This window comes from Pogonomyrmex barbatus, unplaced genomic scaffold (assembly GCF_055798465.1).
Source record: "Pogonomyrmex barbatus isolate J1 unplaced genomic scaffold, ASM5579846v1 scaffold8, whole genome shotgun sequence".
Classification (NCBI taxonomy): domain Eukaryota; kingdom Metazoa; phylum Arthropoda; class Insecta; order Hymenoptera; family Formicidae; genus Pogonomyrmex; species Pogonomyrmex barbatus.
Window position 1 is genome coordinate 7,719,840 of NW_028297182.1, and position 19,051 is coordinate 7,738,890.

General features: G+C 35.5%; 1 protein-coding gene across 23 annotated transcripts in view; it reads right to left on the reverse strand.

Annotated features, from left to right (window-relative positions):
- Positions 1-19,051, reverse strand: part of LOC105432201 (UPF0489 protein C5orf22 homolog) — a 290,978-nt gene that overhangs the window by 151,792 nt on the left and 120,135 nt on the right. For 7 of the 23 annotated variants that reach the window (XR_016141035.1, XR_016141031.1, XR_016141034.1 and 4 more), the window contains exon 2: positions 80-19,018. The exons of 4 other annotated variants lie outside the window; for them this stretch is intronic. The gene's annotated coding sequence lies outside the window, so the exon portion shown is untranslated. The remainder of the gene's footprint in view (positions 1-79; positions 19,019-19,051) is intronic. 12 more of the 23 variants (XR_016141047.1, XR_016141046.1, XR_016141048.1 and 9 more) reach the window with 10 other exon arrangements.

The window sequence follows — 19,051 nt, forward strand, 5'->3', positions numbered from 1 at the left end:
ATTTCTTTATTTGTGACATATATATATATATACGTCTAATTAATACTACTTAAATATCTAGCACATTTGTGACACTTGCCTTGGAATTTATTCATCAGATACTCGGTATCCTTTACTTCGGTCTTCGTTTACATCTCGTTATACGTGCCGGAGAATATTTATTTACACCCTGCCTCTACTCCTGCATCTCTTATATTGTAAGTTTCTCGAAATTATCATTGCTGGCTCGCGTACCTCCGTATATTCAACATTCCATCTACCAGACGATGGGTCTACCAGAGGAAAGAGATGCCTCTTACCTTCGTTATCTACACTGGCCGCAAAGCATCAAATATAATTTTCAATTTCGTACATTGGCGCGCAAGAAATAAAGTGCCGAAAAGAGTTACGACTCACTCTATTGTCAGTCTTACTTGGCTACTAATCCACTACTTCATAATAAACAAAATTGTTGACTTATCACTCTTAAAATAAAAAAAAATGCAAGTAAAGATATAATATGCTGTAATATATCTTTGTATATGGCAAAGATATAATATGTATATGCTCTGCAAATATGTATATTAGCGTTATCAATATTTTTGTATATAAAATAAATAGATATATTTATATATTTATGCATAATTTAAATAACATTCTAATATAAAAAAAATCTTGATTCAAAAAAAATAACTATAATCTTGATTCAAAAAAAATAACTATAAATAAATACAATATTTAAATTTTATTTAAAATTCTACTTTTCTTAAATCTGTTGAGCATTAAAATTAAGTTTACTTATTTACCAGCGAGATACAATCGTGACAAATTAAACATGCATACGCAAGCAAGTAACCATATTCTCATTTCTGGAAAGTACATATAGATTTTATTTACGTAAAACAATATTTATAAAGATAAAAGATTATATAAAATTTAAAACATATATGAATAAATGCAATTATCTGTGTGCTGCTTACTTCAGCGTAATTATGATTCGCTTATTGTAAACAGCACCGCGACCAATAATTACAGAAATCCACGGCATGGCTACAAAAGACAATTAGCATTTTGCGCAGTATGAGTTCAGTCACAAACAACGATCAAATATCTTTTTAATATGTAATTCCGGCAATCAATGATTATCATTAAAAGTTGAGACAAATAATGGTAAGGGATAAGGGAGGGGCATATGTGAAAATAAATGCGAGAAATGAAATATAATATGTTATATTATGTCATGTGAGTTATATAAGAAATATGTTAGATGACTCTTTTCTTTTTTTTTAAGAATTACTAAATCATATTATCTATAGTAGAAATAATTAGAATAAAAAATGTTCATTTATGCATAGGAACTAAAACTAAAAGATATAAATTAAGAAATATAGATTAATTGATAAGTAAAGTAAAATTCCCAAAATATTAATTTAAAGAAATAGTTACATTATTAAAATCCTTAAAATTTGTTAAATGCAAAATTTATCGGAATTTTGATAATAATATTACAAACATAAACATATAGTAATCCCTAGATTTTTCATCAGGAAATTTTAGAATATTTTGTATATAAGAAGAAATTTTTATTCACTTCAATCTCATCGTTCTGCTATCAGCCTGCTTATCAACCTGAAAATATCAGACGCCTCTCGCCTAAGTACTAAAACGTGAACATTATTCGCGTTGCCGCAGGAACTCTTCCTCTTAGCGTTTTGCGGCTAAATAAAATGACTACGGGCAACTCCTTAAAGGAAACAGTCGAGCCATCCGTTACGGGAAAAAGCATTCGCGACTCTCTGCTGATACGTACAAGTAGGCGAGAAGAAGGACAGATCTGTTTCTCGGCGCAGCACGAAAGAGGAAGAGAGAGAAAGAGAGGGCCATTTGTATTCATATGAAAATATTATCTCGCCGCGCGTCGTGCCTCTTCGGGATCGCTATTCGGTTTGCATAGATACTTATGCATGAAGGCAACATCGCTCGGCATTGTTATGCAACTCGATGTAGATCCTCAATATAGATCCATGCTCGAGGTTTCATTCGGATTTGAAGAGCTCCGTACTCCTTTCAGGGCATTCAGGCACATATACAACAGAGAAGGTGGGACCGCTGTGCCGATGGGACCCCCCCCCCCCGTTCCTCCCCTGATTCTCCTTGTGAAGTGTGATCGTATTACCGATTCGTCGAAACGTTAGATTGTCATTTTACATTAGGTTTTGCATTTTAAGTCTCTGCAATAGGAAATTGAGCTTCGCTTTGCCATTTCTCCCTTGCCATCGTCACATAAGTTATGCACAATACGTATAACTACGAAGACCGATACATAATTATTGCAAGAATAATTTTACTACGTACATAATTGGTTTCTGCTACTCTCTAGCACTTTTCACAATTTATGCACGTATTGCTGTCCGTAAAGTTATAATATACGCATCGTGAATTAAGTCTTTGAAGTCTCTACTACATATTTCGTTCTAAAAGATTTATAATATGTGCGGCGAGCAACCTGCGCCAACTTTTGTAGCCAACCAGTTCTTCCTACTACGGTTATGATCGTATATTTTGCTGTCGAGATGTAAGAGTCCGATTGCTATCTCGTGTACTATATAAATAACGCTGCATCGTAAGATTTTTTGGAACGTCGATTAATCCTATTTGAATTTTTAAAAGAAATATTATTCTATCGAATTTCTAAAGATATAATAGTATAAAAATAGAAAAATTGCCTTCAAAGGCCAACAATCTAATTTACAATTATTCCGAGGAAGAAAAGTACTATAATTGCTACACTTTACAAGGACGCACCAGATCGACTATTTGTATCGTTCCTCCGCTTCATAAATTGCTTTATAAGTCATAAATTTAGTCATAAATCAATTTGTAATAAAAAGATCTTATTATCTGAAATGCAAGATATATTGAATGCTCGAGTGTGAATGCGCTCGAGAGAGCTTACATCGATTAAACTTAAACCGTAAGTGAAGTTGTTGCTTATCTCTCTTAACATCTCTTCTAACGCTGCGTTATATCAAACTGGCGATAGAAGTAATAAGTTAAAAATATAAGGTACGATTTGATAGTTATTTGTACGTAATCGTGTTAAGTAAATTGTTGCAGCATCTGCAATAATTAATACGCAACTGTGCTCGAAATACAGCAGCCGTCGTGATAGAATTAATCATATATAAACTTCTCGATGGGTTCAATGGGGGTATAACCGGTTTTGCCAACCGAGTTGCACGACAACAAAGCAACCCACGCCAAAGATAAAGTGAATACGAAGTGCATATTATAAACATATACTTACATCCATGCACATTACCGCTGTTTGCACTTCATCGCCCCGCATTATTATCCAACTTATCTTGTTAAAGTGTTCAATCGGGACGCTTCAAGAATACTCGGGGATATCGTTTCGAATTTTTGTCCCACGAAGTAAACGATCCAAGATTTATTTAATCCATAATTCTTAAATGTAGAAATAAAAGCGTGCGTAAGGTAGTTTTATAATTCAATATTTATAATAATTCTGCATATACAACATTTATAATAAACTATCGTCATCGTAGACGATCACGCTTTACAAACAGTTTTAAACATATTGTCGCGTATATACACATAACCACTTTTCTTTAGTAAAAATCGCGATTGTAACGACTGATATTGAGATTATATCACGATCAATAAGAGCACCAAGATAATTCGGAATACGCCGAAGGGGTATGTCCAGACACATCGAGACGAAATTGGATATCAATTATCCTAGGATGATTATAACGTAAGCCGGGTGGGTCTTGGGTGAGCAAACAAACCGTTAGGATCGTCGGTAATTGGGTGGAAATTATTGCGTTCTCTCTCTGTTCGGTTCCTCTTTGTCGATCGTATTGTTTCGCGCTCTTCTCCATCTCCGTCTCTTTCGCTTGTTTAGTGAGACGATGACGACGGCGACGGTGCGGCTATAATTTTCTCTTAGGAAGTAAATTTCATTAATGTTGCTGGCCTAACCGCCGAAGAGATCCCCTGTGCGATAACGATGGCCAAACCGGCTAAGGGCGATTGGTCAGTATATCGACTGACCTGGTAATAAAAACTAGTAGCTATCAACTAATTTTTCTCTTCGCGCAATTTCTTCCTCATTCCTCTTCATCCACCGTTCATCGATTTTACCCTTCTTTCCAATTCTCTCTCTCTCTCTCTCTCTCTCTCTCTCTCTCTCTCTCTCTCTCTCTCTCTCATTTTTTTATTTGCTTTACTCTGCATATAGTATCACAACAGTTCAGACTGACCAATTAAATCTGAATCTAACGATTGGGACGGCTCGCTCTGTCTGGTTATACACTGGCGATTGGCGAATTTGCACATATAAGCCCGTATTTCGGCGACAATTCGTGTGCAGGTAGGTATAGATATAAGCAAATGCGCGTGCGGGAGATGGGGTGGCACAAGTGCGTGAGAGACGGCAACATTTATTGGACCCTCGCATGCCACTAAGCAATCAATAATTACACAGAGCTGGATTAATGTACAGACTGCGACGAAAGCATGCGCCAATGCTCGCGGATTAACTGGGATTTTCATTCGCGACCAGCGAAAAATATATCGCTGATCTATTCTCTCCAAGACTGAAATGCCTTTCTCAAGATTAATAGTGCCTTTCTAGAAAAATCTGTACGCGATATTGTGATTGGATTTTTTTTTTTAATTATTTAACAATTCAACTTCAAACCACTACGTTTGATAACGGACAATTTTTGCGCAATACAATTTATTTACCATAAAAATAGACGCTCTACTCTATTTTTGTTATCCTCATTTATAAAGCTATCTCTTTCGCATAACAATTGGTAATAAACAAAAAATGTGTTCGCAAAAATTAAAAACAAAAATAACATGGCTGCTCTTTAAAAAATCAATTCCTGATGTATTACAATACAAATATTTGCAGATTAATTATAAATTGCAATATAACATCAAAGAAGAAACAATATATAAAAACATACACACTTAGTGATATGCCTCAGAAGAAAAAAATAGACATGATCAATGATGTCAAAGAGAAAAGGAGACGACAAACGATTGAAACAGGATGATGAGAGCTTCTGTTACTCATATAACGATAGGATAAACTGACTTGTTTATAGACGATTATGCCAATTATCGGGGATAGCAAGTGTTCACATTCATTTACATTCAATAACTCCACGTATTTCCTGCACTTTGACATTGTAAATGCCGGTTGCGATCGGTAAGCCGAGACAATTTTCCATTTATATATTCGTCATTCGAGAGAAGGGCGAAATGATTTCATTTCAAAAGAGAAACAGTTTATCAAATGATACACAGATTAAAACGGCTAGCTGAACTAAATAAGTCATAATGAACCGTGCATACTCAGCTCGCACTTTCAAAACCACAGAGCGTTAATAACGAAGCTGTAACAGGTATCCAACGGGCGGAATTTCGCAAATCTTGGTTGAATGCACAGAAACTTAGTTATTCCCGCGAACGAGAATAATGGCGGTTACATAGCGAATTATGGCTAAAGGTTAAATTATAGATTGCGCGGACGGAGTAGAATATGTCTATTATGTTATATCTGTCCGACATGGTTAACGCATACGTATATTTAACGGCGTTAAATAGAACAAGGATAATATGTATGTAGAGAATTGTTGATAAAATTAAATCTCGAAATGGCTGTGAGAGATTGATATCGCGATACGATTCGTATCGTAAATCTCATAAAACTCACTATATCGACAATTGATTGTTTTCAAGTACATTACGTGATACCTACGATAAAACATATCAAGTACTATAAATTGTCCACGATAAGTCATCTTTCGTTCTATAATTAAGAACTACAGAGACAGAGTAAAAAAAGAGAAATAGAAACTTGCAATTGCAATCGGTTGATTGACATTAAAGCTACGCTATGATAAATTATAGCCGGCATCAACCTATCACCTTTTCATTTCTAATAAAGCGCAAGCATTTTTCCTGCGTGAAATATATAATACTTAACTCCGAAAGATACATCAGATCGATTTCTCATTGCAAAATGATAGAGGAATATTTTATCAAAAATCTCTTCAGACTTTTCGATTTTCGCATCCACTTCCGTTATTTACAATTCGAAGTAAACGGACAAGTATTATACATGATCTCATGTCATGATCGGCAACCAAGATCATTTTCCCTCGCTCGATGCAAAGGAATAGGTAGACAGTTTCATGGCAAAAGAAGACGACACGCCTTCGTCGCCTTTAATGGAATAGCAAATAGCGGCCAGGAAATTTGCGCTTATGAGGCGCCTTCGAGCGCGAGATACAAAAGCACGCAGGAAATTCTAAGCAAAATGGCCGCGTAAGATCCGTTGATTCAATAGAAACTATTTGCACTGCCATTAGACTGTCCAATGCCGGCGCTATCGTCTGTATACTTAAGAGCTGGCGACAAAAAATGCATATAATGACTTGACACTATTGCGACAGGATCTCGAATTTATCTGCTGCAACAGATCTTGCATTGCTTAAACGAAGATAGCACTGATAACGGACGTACATGTTTATAGAAACTCGTCCGTGCATATTTATTCAATAAAATCTTTAAACATTAGGTCACGAAAGCGTTAGTACTCGAGAATAACGTAAAAAAAAATATGAAAAAAATATCGTAAAAAGATATCAGCGTAAAGTCTTACAGTGTAGAGAACGCGCGTGCATCAATGCGCGATGATAAAAAAATTCATCGTGGTTTATTCCGTTCGGTGTTCAATTACGATCCCGAGCGAACAAACGTCGGTTCACGGCGGCGTTGCAACGGCAACAATCGCGGTGTTCGCCGGATTATCTAATTTCCGGTTTCCATCTTGGTGACGTCTGTGGCATCCAAAATTACGCCCCCCTCAAAGACGGCGGGTGTACGCCGGCTGTATCTGTGCGCGTATTGTCTCCCCACTCACACTATGAGACACAATTTCCGTTCTACTTCCGGAAATGGACCCATTGTCCGATGTAATCGGAAGACAACAATATCGCGGCCGATGAATCTCTCTCTCTCTCTCTCTCTCTCTCTCTCTCTCTCTCTCTCTCTCTCTCTCTCTCTCTCTCTCTCTCTCTCTCTCTCTCTCTCTCTCTCTCTCTCTCTCTCTCTCTCTCTCTCTCTCTCTCTCTCTCTCTCTCTCTCCTCTCTCTCTCTCTCTCTCTCTCTCCTCTCTCTCTCTCTCTCTCTCTCTCTCTCTCTCTCTCGATACGCGGATTTACTAACACAACCAGTATTTGTACACGTACATATGGTGCATAACGAGCCACGAATGTACACGCATACATATCTACACCGAAATATATCTATTGCATGGACATGATGCGACTACCTCGAGTTAATTAGACAATTAATGATACTTATATTATTTGATATTAAAGAAATCAGTTTCACAAGAAGACTTATTACTTAAATTTATCAGTTTATATACTCAGAGATTTTCTCAGAGATTTAAAAATTGTATGCTTGTATTGTAATTGCTTCTTTTATCTATTGCTTTATATTTTAAAAATATATTAATGTAATAATGTAATATATAAAAAAAATTTTCTCCTATATTATTCTCATACATCAAAATGGGGAAAGCAGTTAAAATGTATACGCTAAATTCCATTCCTTTTATTAAAATTTCATGATATGTATAGGTATATAATTTTATAAAAATTATCCTCTTTGTTTAATTCATTTCATTTAATCGTTCACAAGGACGAAATATACTGATATACGAAATACTAACGAAAATGTAATATTATTGTTATTAGATACATATATTTCCATTTCCAGGACATATGTAGCTCTCGCAATCAAAGCTCGAAGCGATATTAATCATTTAACTATCGACTATTACGTAATATCATGCGACAATCAATTTATCAGTGAGCAAATTGTATGGGCGAGTGTATTGGGGGTGTCTTCAAACGTAACTCGATGCGTGTAATAGATAATCAAAGCGTAATTTCAACTAGGCATTTCCACTAAACACTGCGTAATTAATGCTCATTTCGTACCTCCCGCTAATGAGAGAAATAATGAGAGACTATACATATCAATGAGGTGCCTCGCGCGTAAACACGCGCGCGTTCCTATCTAGGAGCGGTGTGATCCTTCGTATGTGGACTCGCTTGAAGCATGTTTAGTCATACACGGGGAATTTGCTACGTATCTCAACGCGATATGAACGCGCAGGCCCTGATGTATCAGTTCATCTGGATATATATATATTCGTGTACGTGTCGTCAAGCGCGCATAGCTTGATGCATGCGAACGTATATCCGGATCCACGAGTAAATTAGTGTGAGAATTTGCGTGAGAATTAGTGCGCTATGCGTATACGAACGTACGTGACAGAAACGCAGCGTACCGCTTGTTGCATAACATTAACCCCATACGCCCCCCCTCCTCCCCCTCCCCCCCCGTCTTGTAAATGCGCCGTAATGACTGAGATGGATATACGCACTAATGGAACCGTAGAATGGAGCAATAGAGATGTGGAGATGGGTCGATAATGAATTAAGAAAGATAAGCGGTATTACGCCCGCGTACAATACGCAACTCCGATACCGAGCCGTTTTGTTTTGTCGCGCGTGAAATAAAGTTACCCTGAATAATTCACGGCGCTCGAATAAAAGGGCATCCGAGCCGGCCTGGTACATGGGATACAGGTGGCGAGAACGTTTATTGCAAGAACTGTAAAACAATCGGTTTCACATCCGACCGCATGTGCAAGTACGCGCTGCACAGATTGGGATCTTAATTAGACGCAATGCATCGCGACCAATATAGGAAGCGATACCTTCTAAACTGTCTATGGTCTTATATTTTCTAAAATGCTGAATTACATAATGATTAAAAAAATCATTTGCATCTACTATAGTAATGTTATGATATTTTGATATATAAAAATAAAAATAGATTTGATCTATGATATACAGATAGATAAAAAAATATAAAATATAAATACGAATCGTGTAGAAAAAAGCAGTTATGCCAAAAAATTTCTCTTTTCACAATATTTATATTAAATCATGTATAAATTTTTCTTTTTAAATGATGACAATGATGATACATTGTAACAAATAGTTGTTCATTCGCTTCAATTAGATCAACTGTAATTTTTGGAACACAAAACGAAAGCTTCTTATCATAATAGCAATCGTATTTCAGCAATCATCAAACTTAGAACAAACCAAAATACTACTCACCATAATCATAGATCATAATTTAAAAAAAAAATGTTAATAATTATCATCGGAAGATTACTTTATAGCCCGAAAAACTGTGTATAAAAGCGATTGTGTGTCTCTTTCAAATTTTCTAAAATATTTTCAAAAACGTTACGTAAATAGCTAATCTCGTCAAATTGCTGCAATGTCAAAATTTGTGCAAAAATGACGTTGAGATGATCGCCCTTCTAACCATGTACGAGACCATGTATCGATACTTCTATCTCTACATAAGGATATATTCGTACGAGAGCGCGAGGGGATGTACATACTAGGTAAAGCTAGCACACGCGTGACATGTATGTCTCTCTGTACCGAGTATGTACGCGCAAGCATAATTATACATACGAGGAACACACACGGAGAAGGCAAGTCACGGTCGCACCTGCTCGCCGTACCGACAGCAGGCGCTTGTCTTGTTGGACAACGCACCGGTCGATGGACGGATGGACGGACGGACGGACGGACGGACGGACGAACGGACAGACGCATATATACCGGTTATTGTCCTGTCTCAGGAAGAAGCAGGGTCTGCGCTATCGGCTTCGTTAGCACTCGATTTCTATCAAAAGATATTTCCTACACGATCTCCATCACTTGTCATATATTTCTTCCTCCCGCCCTCTTTTTCTCCGTCCCTACTTTACTGTCCGATGGGCTGTTTTTTGATGTCGCACTCAGTTAAGCCTATTGATGTGTCAACGTTAAAGATGGAAACGTATCAGTCATTATGATTAAAGATGCATACATAAGTATGCATACATTATCGCGCATTAATTATATTTTGAATTTATTATCTAGTTACTTATCTTTGTATTATTTATTTATTATCAATGCTCTAATAAAAAATCAAACTGTTCTTCTTTTAGGTATTTATAGACACTTAGATATTACTTTACAAAATATTTTGTATAGATTAAAATTTTCTGTCAATTTTATCTAATCTAAATTCAATTACTGTCTGTGACAGAAATTGAAAATTAAATCGACAATTTAAATCGACATAAATCTAAAAATTTCTAAGGCTTAGGAAAAATGCTATATTCCCAGAGCACTCTGTATATGTGCCATAATGAAATTTCATTATACCGAACATCGATGAAATGCAATATTCACCGTAATAAAATCTAATTAAATGCCCGGCTAATATCTATCTCTATAATCCAGCACCTATAACGAAATTTCAATACATCAGTAAACGCAATTTTAGAATTTAAAATAATCAACTCCGGCGGAGTGATTGCTGTGATATTTTATCGTGTGCATAATTTTTGAGAGTGTATGAATTTAAAAATTAAAACAACTTTCCTTTCGCTCAAGTTCAAGAAATCAAATATTTTCAAAGATAAAAAATTAAATGCTGGAAGTTCATTTATCTTTCTTACAAGAACAAAAATTGCCAATTGCCGATGAAGACATGTACTTCTTAAACGCAGTATTTCCGATTTAATAAACAATTAAGGGGCAAGTACCTTAATTGTATTTCACGCGAAAAAGTCAATTGGATGTGTAGGACGTATCGATGTCATCGTGCAATGGGAGACCTTAGATAATTTCTCATAATTTACAATACTTAAGAATATATTACGAAAACATGATCGCTACAAGTACCCGAGAGAGCGCCTTCGCGATCGTTTACGTATAAACTTTTCCCGATAGCTAACAGCCTCGCCACGATAAGCAAAACGATCCAAGCGACTAAATTGCGATCGCGACGGCGCGTCCCGCGAGAAAAAGCAACTAGCCGCTCGTAAAGTGTTACATTGTGAAAGATATTGCGACAGATGGTCGTGCCGCGACTTGCAGAGAGAACGCAAAGATGCGTGTACGCCGTACGTGACTGCGAGTTGTAAATGCGTCGATTAACATTTCCAACAAGTTCGGACGCGCGCGATTACACGAGGATGCATTTTATATCGAAGATTGCAGCCGGCGCGAAAATCTATGACTCGATGCCATAGGATAGAACTCGAGGAAAAGAGAGTTTGCTAATTCTCCGTTCAATTTACCATTTTAATCGGCTGTGCGGTATCAAATAAATTCATTTGCCACGCTTTATGCAAAATTATAGCAAGTACCCTCGCTACAGTTGTCATAATATATTTACTTCGTAAACAATATTTACTTTGCTTTTATTTAGTAGAAAAGATATGTGAAAGCGTTTACATCTAATTACCAATTATCACACCTGAGAAATCGTATATAACCACGGTGATATATACGTAGAGTATAATTATCTAAAATATTTTTACGCGCAATTTTCGTTCTTCAATTTCTCTTAGATATTATGTTATTCATATTGACCGTATAATTTTTTATAACATCTGTTTGATTTATGCCAGTCTATATTAAATTAAACCTAGTACGTCAAAATTTACTTGATGTCTCTTATCAATCTTCCATAATATTTTATTAATGAATTTTGTTATATTTCTATCAGGATGTTACTGTATCAATCCTGTAATAAATGTTTTTTTCTAATAATGTAATGTAATTTATAGCAGGCACTCTGCAAAATCTGTTCTCAACAAACTTGGTATCTGGAATTTCTTCATTTTGTAAAGTATTTGACATACATTAAAGAAAAAGGAAATAGAAAAATGTAGTGTCATAAGATAGAAAAAAAATTCGCAAAATAATAATATTTAATGTTAAGAACATTCAATAATAATTACAAATTTATCCTGTTCATTTTATGTGCTTTCTTTTAATATTGTTTTTCTCTAATTGATTGATTTTCTTCAAAATAGTACATAGTACCATTATCTTTGATGCAATTTAGCGGTTAAAATGGATACTAAACATTTCGTTAGAACGTTTAATTTTGCTTTAGATTTCATCGTGTTATCTTAAGTAGAGGTTACCAATCGCATGTACATATGCGCGTTCCAGCGACTTATATCGGCGATCGTACTAATCCTGATGAACCATCAAAATGATGGATCTATCCACATTATCTTCTATCTAGCAGATAGGAGATCATTCGTTAGCTGCACGTTGTTTACAATTAGGAAGCCCCTATAAAAAGATTTTGACGTGGTAATTATCACCTCGGTTAGAGCCACCTTGCGCAACCGTTGCGCATAGACGTGACTCTGCGGATGCATCGAATCGGGCGGTATACTCGCCCACTTCATAAACCGCCGCAAATTACAGTTTTCGGAATGGAACGATGGCCCAACTTTGCATAAAAAATTATACGGCCTTTCGGACGCGAAGAGTGCTTCCGTTCTATTTGACTTAAAACCACGTGGCTGCGCGCATGAGAAAAGAAGAAGAATACGCACAGTCAGCTCGAACGATCCGTTCGCTCCCGGGTCGCTCGTTAAGAGATGGAAGAAACGATATATGCCTAACGGTGATGGGCACGACTAATTATTTCCACGGTAGGTCTTCCGGCTTTCCTACGGCACAGCAATCTTTTAATTTTGTGTCTCGCGCATCATTCGAATAAATTTTTTTCCCTTTACAAATGTTTGCCATAAGAGCTTCGAATAAATTATGCTTGATGTAACCATAAATCTAATTTTGGGAACACGCTCAAATATACTTCAGTAATTTTAATACTAATACAAATTAACATATACATAAAATTAATATATATATATATATATATATATATATATATATATATGTACATTTACGAGAGAGAAAACATTTCTTCCCTTATTTTATTAGATCTCAAATCGCATACATTTCTTCTTTTCCATTTTATCTAACTGATTTAAATATTTCTCGACACATAAAAATACGTAATAAAAACAAAGAATGAATCATTAATAAAAATAAAAAAATTAAGAAATTCAAAATATAGATAATAAAATTAAATAACATATTAATAGAAATATTTTTATTTCTAAAAATATATATTTACCAAAAATGACCATAAAATAGTTTATGGTACATCTCGATATTTCGAACAAGTTTAAATTAAAATGCAACTTTCCACAACGCATGGGAAAGCACATGTCTACTTGGACAAAATCCATTATCTCGCGACACGAAATATACGGTGGCTATTCTGCATAATCGCGTTTTGAGAAATGACAATATGGCATGCTTCATGCTGAGTGGCCACCTCATATAAACGTCGCTGATATGACGGATATTCCGCTTCCTCGTCTTTCTATCATTAAACCGAGAGGCGGCAGCAAGTCTACCGCGGTGTAATAAATATAGGCAAACGATACCGGAGATTATGCGTGCATCTGCGACCAGCAATTTGGTCACGATGTACCGACTTTGATCTATTCTTGGTATCGAGCTTTGACCACACCACAGAAACGCAAGCGACCCACCTGCAAACTATGCGAAAACACCTCGATTCCGCGTAGGCAAAGTTTTAGTCACGCATATGAATCACTGCTGCATCTTCTAATTCCAGTTTGGCAACAGAACAAACCTATTACTTTACACACGTATGCGTTATAATTAACAGACCGATATAGATTCGATAAATATAAGCATAATTTAAGCATAAGTGTTACTTTTCAAGATTGTAAGTAAGGGATAAATAGCAATGCAATATAATTATATCTCTTTTGTTTTGTTATCACAGAATTTAAATGTAAATCCAAAAGGATGATAAAATCTCTCAGAGGTGTCCAAAATATTTCCGCAGCGTAGATATAAATTTTTTTTCAGAATATTCAGAGTATATTCAGTAAAAAATAAAGAGTTATAAAAATATATTAGTGAAAAAGAGATGCTGAAATTTATTACATATAAGCTTCACAACAACTCCGCTCTATCCTTCCTCTCAGTAAAAAAAAGAAACAAGTAAGATAAAAATGCCTAGATAAACCGCAATGTGCAAAGTGCAACTGCTTTATCACTCTGTTTCACACATGATAATATTTACCGTACATACATTTTTTTTCTCTATGCTACAACAGCCCGGTACACAGGACAATTAATGGCGGCGAAACAATTTTATTACTTGGGCAGTACTTCGAGGTAGCCCACCGATAAATGACGTTCGCGAATTGCTTAATTAATATCTGGGTCACAAGACGGGGAGCGGCTTTAATTATCCGTGGCTACGGGCGGACCAATGATAAATAAGTGTCTTATTTTGTATGCTAGGCTTGAATCTCACGGCATCCCTCCTTTCAAGCCTGGTCGAGGCACTTTGCCAAGAAGAAACTTACGAGTTCTCAAAAATAAAAAAAAAAATAGAATATTGATGTTACATATGGAATCTCGTGCGATAAAAAAACTTTGTTCATATCGCTATTATTAAAATTATTGATGCATAAATTGCAAAATTCCGACAAGTCAATTTTAAAAAAAGAAGTGTTATGCCTATGTTAAGTATTTTTCTGAACGATCGTCATGCCAGACAAATATGAAAAAAAAATAATTTGCTTTTCTTTGTGTGTGCACTAAATTCAAAATATAAATTTGAATAAGAAGTCACGTAAGCCTATTGGAAGAAGTGAAAGCAGTATTACGTAAGCCAAAAGAACCAGCTAGTCGCAAGATGGTAGATTTGGAAATCAAGATTCCGACTTGATGGATGTGACTTCAGGGATGAATGTGGGAGTGGCAAGAGGGTGCGCTGGTAACGCGCCTTAAATCTAACTCGTAGAACTCTCTGATACGTGCGTTCCTGGCGTTCCTATACGCTCACACACGGAAAACCCTCGGCAAAAGATTCCTTTTTTCTCGACCAATCGCCATGCGACTTTTCAGACATGCGTGTTACCGTAACTACACATGTGTCAATATATGCATAAATATAATAAACATAATTCAAGATACATCAAGCAAATTTAAAAATTCTACGTTACTTCGGTCCTTCACATTTCGTGAATCTACTGCGCGCGTTAAGATTATATGTAAAATATTAAACACATGTAGATATATTTTATAATATACTTATATTTGTTTTCTTCATAAAAAAAAAGCATTATATCATATTACAAATTAACTGTCGCACAATTTCAGAAAAGTTCAGATATCATATTTTCATATATATAGTAATATAACTTGAAGAATAATGAAAAATCTAAAAAGAAATATTAAACTATAAATAACATTATAATATTCTTATATTCGAATGCCAGACTTTTGAGGCGCCCTGTAAGGGTGGTACTAGCGCCTATAGCTATTCTCCGAAACTTTCCGAATAAGATGACGCGGAACCCAACCTAACCCTGAGAGAGTAAATCGAGGCGTATGCTAAAATGGAACTGTACAAAGTACCATTTCATAAATCTTGCCCGAGAAAAGCGTGCGTCGCGGAAAAGGGCGAGAAAGGGAAGAAAGCTGTTGATAGATGAGGAATACTCTTGTTAAAAGAGGGACCGGCAAGGAGCGTCGCGAGACAAGGCGGTCAGGCATTATTTCAACGCTGCTGCATGATATTATAAACCAGACAATGATGCTTCTATCCCTCTAATATGAGATATGGATATGAAACTTTAATACATAAATCTTTTGTAAAAATATGTCATAAATATCGCTATTTTTAATTTTTGTTTTATTACATTTACGGAATATTATGTAAAAATTAAACTTTTTTTACTATAAAATACAATGATCTCCAATGGTTCAAAAAATCAATTACCCAAATGTTTTCCTCAATTAATTTCAGATAACAAAATTTTATAAAAAATAAAAATTAAGATTATGTTCTAATAACTATTATAATTTGTAAAATATATTTATACTTGAGAGAATAAACAGGAGAAAATCAAGTTATTTATAAAATAATAAATTCACACAAATTTTGCTATGTAAAAAAATAATAATGAAAATGCTTTGTTCACAACGCACCTGATTAACATAAACTTTTAATACGCAACCGAAGGAATTGCTCCGCCGTCGTTTACGTATAAGTAAGCGTGCGTTGACTGGGTATTGCGAGGAGGGTAAAACGGCGGAAGAAAAAGGGATGAGGGAACAATATATCAGGAGAAGTTGGCAGAAGGGCGGAGGCTTCTGCGAGAAAGTGGCGAGCTTCGTCGGCCCCGTTTCTTTTTACTCCGAAGCCAAGGAGAATCCCAAATAATCCGCCTGCAAGGATTATCCCATCCCTCGCTGATGCCCCTGTTTCATATAACTTCGAATATCGTGAACTCTCCGTCACGTCGGAATAATTCGATCTCACCTTAAAACAAATTTCTGCGTGTCTCATCAAAACATAACTCTGTTACAAAAATATTTATAAAAAATACTTGTATTTAAGAAACAGATAGGTAACAATAGGTAACATTTAGATAAAAAGATAAAAAGATTCAAGAGGAATCTGAAAGAGAAACCAAATTTTTAAATAAGAAATATTATTCATAAATAAGAAGTATTATACATAAAAGTGTCTCTTTTTGAATTTGTTATCATATAATAAAATTAAGTGTGCAATACTTTTAACGACAATATAAGTGAGTTATTATATTTTCTAGCTCTTGTCCAATCATACCTTTTCTTAAATAATTATTCTTTATTATTCTTCGGATACTACTAAAATCTATATAACTGTAAAACACTAGAAACGTTATATGCTGTTACAGTTTTCTCTTCAATTATTATATTCAAACTTATTGACGTCCATGGGTATCAATTAGTCAATGTCGTTCTACAGGAAGCCTCAGTGTCGCCACTGCCCAGAAGACCAGCAACCCATCTTGACCGCCGATATTCAGCAGCCATCCATTACATGCCGGAGGATAGGAGGAGAAACGGACATTAGGAGGTACGTATCGCGGAAAGTATATGCCTCGCACTAAAGTACGATAAATTTATCCGCGCGACGTTAACAAATGACGGAGTGGTTAATGGAGGATGGGCGGCACTAAACGTGCCGACGATGGTGTAATAATACAGCAATAATCGCGCAGCATACGCACGGCAATAATTATGAAAAGGCCATTATCGATTTGATGTAAGATTTAAAATAATCATCGTGTTATAGATCGAAGACAGAATGTGTTATTTTATGGCGAAGCATAAACATTTTCTGACTTATCTTATCTCTTCGAGTCGCGAGTTTTTCCATACTATGTGACGGAACAGTCATCAGAGGTGCATCAGCAAACGATCATTATATAATTAAAAAAAATCTGTAAATTACCGCCTGCATTCTATTACATTCTTGTTAGCCTTGTTTAACTTATTTCGTAAATACATACTAAAAAGCAATGAAATACACGTTACAGCAATGACGACTAAGTTTCGAAAACTTCTAATTAAGTTAATAATTATTTATTGATTCATAGCTGCTTCGAATAATCATTATGAACGAAAGATATCATTTTCAATGTCCCGTTAACATTGACTTTGATTTAACTAGGTTTTTATTTTTTTTTTTAGAATCACAATTAAAAAAAGATAAAGAGTATTATAAAATAGTAAATGCGATTTTACATAAAATATAAAATTTTTTTCAACTATTCCATCTGAACTTAATTCGTTCTAACATTCTCTGTTGAATCTTAGTTTCGGAATTTTTATGCAATTGATTTTTCAGCAGCGATGACCCGTTTAAGATCGTCTTTCGGATGGCGAGAGCCACCCCTGGCACGTTCCTTCTGTCCCATTCTCATGCCGACACTCCCTTTATCGATCCCACTCCAGTCTCTCCCTCACTCCTGTCCCTCTGATCTCGCTCTCATTCTTCTTCTTCCCTTTCTTTCTCTTCGCTCTTTCTCGCACTCTACCTTTCTTTCTTTCTCTTTCCGCCACCTCCGCTCCTCAGCACCCAGTACCTCCGGGGAAACCCTAGAGAACCGCTTCCGTTCCCCGTTATCCTCCTCTTTGGCGCCAACCGCCACCACCCGCGTCTATAAACTCGACCAACCAGGAAGCACGTATCTGCCCTTTCGAATTATCCGGCTGGCTTGCCGCCCTTTGTTGCACGCGGAATTTCGTTTAATTAAAATGAGACTATGGGGACTCCACGTCGTCGTCACGGCACGAAGACCGTGGATCTTTAATAAGAATTTTGACTGAAAGATACTGTCTTTCTGAACGTTATTTCTATAAAATTCTTCAAACGTCATTATTATAGCAAATTCTATATAAAATTTTTCAAACGTCAGAATTATTATAGCAAAAGATGACTAGAGGTAATGACAACATCTTAGAAAATTGACAAGACATAACAATTTGGTTGCATAATTCTATGCCGAATATATGTATAATTTTATAAGTTTTTTAAGTTTTTACAGACAAGAAAGAAACGCGATGTACTAGAAAATTACAAATTTCGATATTGGATTTTAATATTAATTTATTTTCAATACAAATTTCATAATATGCGAAATAATATTTACGTTATTACGTTATACGCAGAAAAGTATATATACCTCGAGCAACATTAATTATTCGTAATAGACAAACAACTTAATAAGAATGCATCATACAAATATGGCGGAGTAGGATTGTAAGAGACGAAGTTTATAGATGTCAGTAGCGGATAACGTTCAAATACATTTACATGCAATGTAAAACAGAATACATTTATGATATAATAAACAAAAACAAAACGAGAAACTAACAGTATGTAAAGTTAAACATTCAGGAAAAAATCGTAAAATTAAACAACAAATCTATAAAAGAATATTGCACTGAGGTCACAATTGATGCAATTGATATTGTTAACTGTTTCCAATTATATAATCAAAACGTTGTAATAATCTTACTATTTTTGTTACGTTTGTGAAATGTGTTCGTTTAATTACACACACTGAATTGCAATGTTGAAAGGCGTAAAATGGCGTGAAATGGCCGTATATAGGAAAAAATGCATCGTTCGTGGTGGGGCTGAACAACTGGAAAGAGTAGTTCACGTTTAATGACGCTAT